The 6,656-nt window shown below is 17.1% G+C and overlaps 1 protein-coding gene across 1 annotated transcript in view; it reads right to left on the reverse strand.

Moving 5' to 3' along the window:
• Positions 1–6,656, reverse strand: part of LOC102677764 (FAD-dependent oxidoreductase domain-containing protein 1-like) — a 14,406-nt gene that overhangs the window by 5,732 nt on the left and 2,018 nt on the right.

Consider the following 6,656-nt stretch of genomic DNA (forward strand, 5'->3'; position numbering starts at 1 on the left):
ATATATAATATATATATATATAAATGTTAATTAAAGTTTATTTAAATTATAAGCAATTGAAATTTGTAAAAGATGAGACAAAACGAAAATAGAGTAAAACAATTTTATAACTATTACATCTCTTATGTTTGTTTTTATGAACTTTTTTTGTTTGTTTTTTATTTGTGTTCTAGAATCAAAATTTTATAAATATATCATTGTAATATCATATCATATAATATCATATAATATTATATATATTACAATTTGTATTATGTGATATATGACAATACTGTCTCAATTTTAAATTCATAAATTTGAAAACTTTTTTTTTAATAATATTGAAATCTTTGATTAATCATTTCATATTATGATAATATTCTAATATATATAAATAGTAATACATAAATAGAAATATATAAGAAATGTATTTAAAAAAAAAATTCATCAATATATTTATTATACTTGTACATTATATGTAATTTCTGATTTTTTTTATTAAAATTAATTATTATGATTTTTTATATTTTCATTAATTATGTACAGGTGGTTACAAATATATCCAATCCTTGAATTTTACTTATAAATGTACATGACAATATATATGTCAATATAAAATTACTATTTTTAAATTTATTAACTATCATTTATACATTAGCAAAATTTGCTAAATTTTACTGTGACTTTAAATTTTTATTCAAACTTTTTAAAAAAAAATAATTTAAAACTTGAATCGTTTATTTAATTCTTTTATTAATTATTATTAACTAAAATAGTTACAATCTTCTTTTTTAAAAAAAAAAAGATTATTAAAATGATTTATTTCTTAATATAATTAATAAAATAATAGAGTAAAAAAAAAAATTATAATATTTATTTAAATATTATAATGTTTATTTAATTAAAATAGAACTAATTACATAATATATAAAACAATAACGATTGCATTGAAAATTGTTAAAAGATAAAATGTTATTTTAATTTATTATTTTATTTTATTTAAAAGTTTTTTTTTTTTTATTTTTTTTTTCTAATATATATACTTTTTATTTAATGTGATTAATGTTTTTGCATATGATGTACATAATGTTATGATTCAAATTTTAAGTAATATATTCTTCACAATATATTTTTTGTCATTATTCTATATTTTATTCTATATTCTATATTATTCTATGTTTTTAAAGACATTGTAACTGTTATTGATGTGTATAAATTTGAAATAGCAATTCTTATAATAATGCATTATTATTCTTCTCTTTTTTTTTTTAATTTAATATTAGCAAATTTTTTTGATTTCAATTTAAACTTAAATAAAACAATAAATAATGAAACTATAATAAAATAACAAGATAATTCAAGCAAAAAGATTTTTTAAATAATTATATGTCCGAAATAATCATTGTATTAAATTCTTCAAAAATTAATTTAAAAGAAAAAAAATTTTCAATATTTTTTTAATATATATTAAAAAGATATATATTTATATATTATTGCTTTATATTTTTAATAATTTTATTATATATTTTTAATAAATCTTATTATTTGCAATGTTTTTATACAAAAGTATAATAACTTTCTTTGATAAATAATTAGATTTTTTATTTTTGTTTATCTAAATTGAATATTTTGATTAATATATTGTAGTTAAATGATATTGAGACATTGAACAGCACAGGTGCAACAATGATGTTGCGAAAATATCATTTTTTAAGAGAAATTTGGAATATATTTGTTAGAAACATTTTGATATAAATGGAGTGTGAACATCTTGGAATTTGAGATGACATTTTCCAGCCATGCCAATCTCGACAATCAACATCATCCTTCTTGAAAAGAATTATTATATATTATTACACTCGTGGATTAGTTTCTTGGTAATAGCAACAGCAGATTCTATGAGTGGTGTAGCCCTTCAGTCTAATTTTAGGAATTTTCCTTAGATATGAAGATATCCCAATTAAGAGATTGGTCCATAGTGTTATTGATAATTTAGTACCGTTACCGAAGATCCGCGATTTTGCGAGATGAGCATAAGGTTTTAGAAGGTACGAGCGTTTTCGAAGAATTTCTTCAACATCAGAACTATTTGAACCTTAAAATCAGAATTTGTTAAACTTCTGAACTTTATATCTTAGAATCTTCTGAACTCTTGAACTTTATAATCTCGAACAAACAGAACTTTAGAAACTTTGAATTTTATTTATTTCATTTTTCTGGATTGAAGATCATTTGATGTATTATATTGTATTACACATTGTATGATTAAACTTGTTTAGATGTTGACAATATATAAGAGAAAAAAATATATAATTCCATTTAAAAAAACGTTAATAACCTTGAAAATATCGAAAAAAATAATATTATGATGTACATTCAATGTACATCCTTCTACTATTCTAATTCTGATATATCATATCTTTAAATCCAACAAAAATATTTAGTTGTTTTCTTGTGACTCGCTTTGAAGATATGTCATTTCTTATATATGTTAATGTATCTTTAAAATCATTGCTATTACATATATAATATAATAATAATAATAATAATAATAATAATAATAATAATAATAATATATAAATAAAAAATATTTATTTAGATATTGGATTGAAAGTAAAATAATAATAATTTGTTAATAGACATTACATTATTCTTATTATATATTAAAAAAAATTTCAGATAAAAAATATATTTTATTTTTATTTGTAAAGAAAAAAACAACAACGAAAAATGGAAAATTGTCAAAATTAAGAAAGATATCTTTGATCTCGTAAAATCATAATAATCAATTATTTTATTGAAAAGAAAATAATAATAATAATAATAATCATTAATTAAATAATCATCACAGAAAATAATCTTGTAATCTATAATTATCATATATAAAATTAAAAGAAAAGAAATAAAAGAGAAAGAAAGAAAGAAAGAGAAAATTGAATAAGAAGCAATAGTAATTAAAGTAATTTTAACTCAAAACTCACCGAAAAATCAGGAAATTGCTTCATACAATGATGAAATGTTCAATTTTAAGAATAATGTTACTCAAAATATTTTATACATTTATTTTACATTTGTTCAATAATTAAATTTAAGTATTAATATCCATTGATGAAAGAAGTTTTTCTTCTTTTATATAACATGCTCGTGCTATTTTCAATTTCTGTCGAAATATATATCATAAAGTAATAAATGTAACAAAAGCATATATTATTAAATATTAAATAAAATATTTAAAGAAAAAATAATATTAAAAGCAAATTATATTTGCATATTAAATAAGTAATTTATTTTAACTTAACTATATTTCAAAACTATATAAATAATAAATATCATCTATTTTTCAAAAAATATATATACATTACTTATTACAAATAAATTATGATTCAATCATAATTATCTTATGATTAATAATTATTAAATTTATCATGATCTTTAATTACAATTATGATTACTTCTTTTAATTATTAACTAATTATTGTTGATGATTTAATAATTTTTTTGTTGCAAAAAAATAATATTGTTGAATAATGAACACCATAATATAGAATATCGAATCTTTTTGATAACTACAATATGATGATATATCAGCTAAATTATTAAATTTAAATTACAAATCTTAAATTACATTAAGAAAAAATCATATTTTTAGAATTATTAATAAAACCGGAAAACTTGTCAAATGAATTCCAAGACTTCAAATAAAGAAAATATATTAGATCAGTAGAACTTTTCATTATATCATAAATAAATTAATTTAAAAAATGTAATAAATGATTGATCCAATCATATATTGTTAAAATATATTATTTGAAAAAATTATAAAACTAATATATTTAATAACGAATATGACAAATCTATTTCTGCATACAAATAAAGAATAATTTTAAAGATTGAAACAAGTACGAAAGTTGAAAAAAATAAATCAATGCAAAAATAAAAAAATTTTTTAATTTTTTTATTGAAAATTGATTGAATTATAATTATTTTTGATTAATATATATATATGATATAATATAATAATATAATAATAATATAATAAATGATTAAAATATATTATAGTATATGTATTTTTGTCATATGTCTCAAATAAAGAGGTATTAATGAATGTATAAAAAATATGAAAAATTTGTTTTTTTTAAATATTCTTAGTTTTCTGTTCATATATTTCTTATCTTTCATACGATAATTATATAAGAAAGTGAATTTAGATCATATAATAATTTAGGAGATCAATTGACTTTTACATGTTCTAGACATATAAATTTACAAGAACACGTTCAATTATTATATTATATATTCTTAAAATGATTTTGAACTTTTATCTAAAATTTTTCATTAATTTTTCATTAAAATCATTATTTATAGAGTAATTAAAATGATTCTAATTATGCACCTATGTTTCTCTATAATTTAATACCTATTTGATGCAATAAAAAAATATTCACTTATAAGAAAATATCGATGATTTTGAAAATTTTAAAAAAATGATTTTTCAAAAAAAGATATTCTTTTTTTATAATAATAAACTAGTCTTTTAATATCATATAAAATATTTTTTATAAATGTAAAAAATATTAAAATACCTTTATTAAAATAAATTATCTTATAATTTAATAACAATATTTATGATAAAACTATTGCTAATCAAATTGCATTAAATTATTTAATATATTATGAAATATGTGAAATAATGTGAAAATTAATAATAATAATAATAAAACATTGTTAATAAAATAATAATAATATTACAAAAGTAAAAAAATTTTTCATATTTTTTTAACAATATTTAAATATAATATTTAGAAAATTAATTAATAACATTATATTTTATTTTGTTTTTAATAGTTTTTATCAAAAAATAAAAAACAAATATCTAGTTAAAATATTGTAAATTATAATAACTGAGTCCATCTAAGATTTCTAACTCACTATTTTAATGAATTTAAAATATATTATTAAAAACATTATTTTAAACAAATTATTTTTTTTTATACATATTTATAACTAGCAATTTATTGGCAATCAATATGTATAACAAGTGAATTTGTTGAAAATCTATTTTCATATAGATTTGAACAAAACATTTTTTAACTTTTATTTGTATTTTACTTCTATATGATTATATAATTTATATAATTGATATCTCAATTAGATATATTTTTTATATAAAAAATAATGTTATTTCATATCTATAAAAAAATTGAAACTTTTTTTTTTTTAATTAGAAATATATATATATTTGTGTTAATTTATGTTTTTGATAATTTAATACATAATTTTCAGTGTTTTATCAAGTTCTTTAATGGCTATTACAATTTATTGTAATTTATATCATATGATAATCATACTTTCAAATTATTGTATTGTACATTTAATAATCTTTTTATTTTTGCAATTAGATATGTATAGTTCTTTGTTTTTCTTTTCGTTTTTCTTTTTGTTGCAAAAAATAAACGATAAGATCAAAGTAATGCGAAATTGAACACAGTTAATAAATATAGTCAATGAATATCTCAATTGAATATAATCAATGAAATCTAATATAAACATTTTATAATGAATATTTCAAAGTACAGAAAAGCTAGCTATTTCAACAAAAATTCTCGATTTCAATCATTTTTAAATATATAGAAAAGATTTTCAACAATTTTTTTTCTATACATCTGTTTTTTTATATATATATAAAACTAACAATCAGTTTAATTTTCGAAATGTTTATAAAAAAATATTATTACTAATATATAGAATTTGGCTTATACGTATATGACAAAATATGTCAGCATGCGATTATTACTTATCATTTATATAACCTTTGGCAGAAAATAAAATTAATAGATTCTTACATCTTTCTATACTTGTTTTTGTATCAATCAATTTCGATGAAATTTTCAGCATGAATATAAAAACTAAAATAAATCTTTATTATTTTCTTCTATGATTTTGGTCAACAGAATTTTTTTCAAAAATTTTTTTACGCATTATCTAGCAAACTTAATCTTTCTAATTTCTTAAAAAAAGTGGTTTAAATCAATTTTAAAATAGTTATTGTATTTTAAAAAATAATCAAAAACTTTTTGCCAGGAATTTTATAATTATATTATGATTGATATCTAAAATGTATAATAGTTAAACTAATATTATCACACTTTTATATTTCATATATTTTTATTATTTATCTATAGAAAAGTTGGATTAGCGAAATGCGAAACTTTTAAGCATTCGAAATTATAATGATTGATAGGTGAAATTGCAGAAAAACTATCTCTTTTCAATTTCGATATAATGTTATATCTTATATTACATATAAAATTAATATTATTAAATACTATTATAACTTTATTATAAGTTCAATTACTCAAAAGTTATTTTCTAATTTATTTTCGCATTTTCCAAACTCTTTATGGATAGATATTAAAATAATTTTCACAGAAAATTTGATATGAATTGGCATTGAAATATTTCAAATCTATCACAATTCAAATAACTTTTTGATAGATTCATCCGTTATATGTATGCTTAACAAAAAATACGTTGCATATTTTATCACGAATATATACATATAAACTACTATAATAATTATGTAATAGTAATTTGTTGAATTTGAATATATAATATAAGTAATAATAATAATAAATAAAAAATTAAGATCTATTGTGTGTGTGTGTGTGTGTGTGTGT

This window comes from Apis dorsata, unplaced genomic scaffold, assembly GCF_000469605.1.
Source record: "Apis dorsata unplaced genomic scaffold, Apis dorsata 1.3 scaffold_575, whole genome shotgun sequence".
In the NCBI taxonomy this organism is placed as follows: domain Eukaryota; kingdom Metazoa; phylum Arthropoda; class Insecta; order Hymenoptera; family Apidae; genus Apis; species Apis dorsata.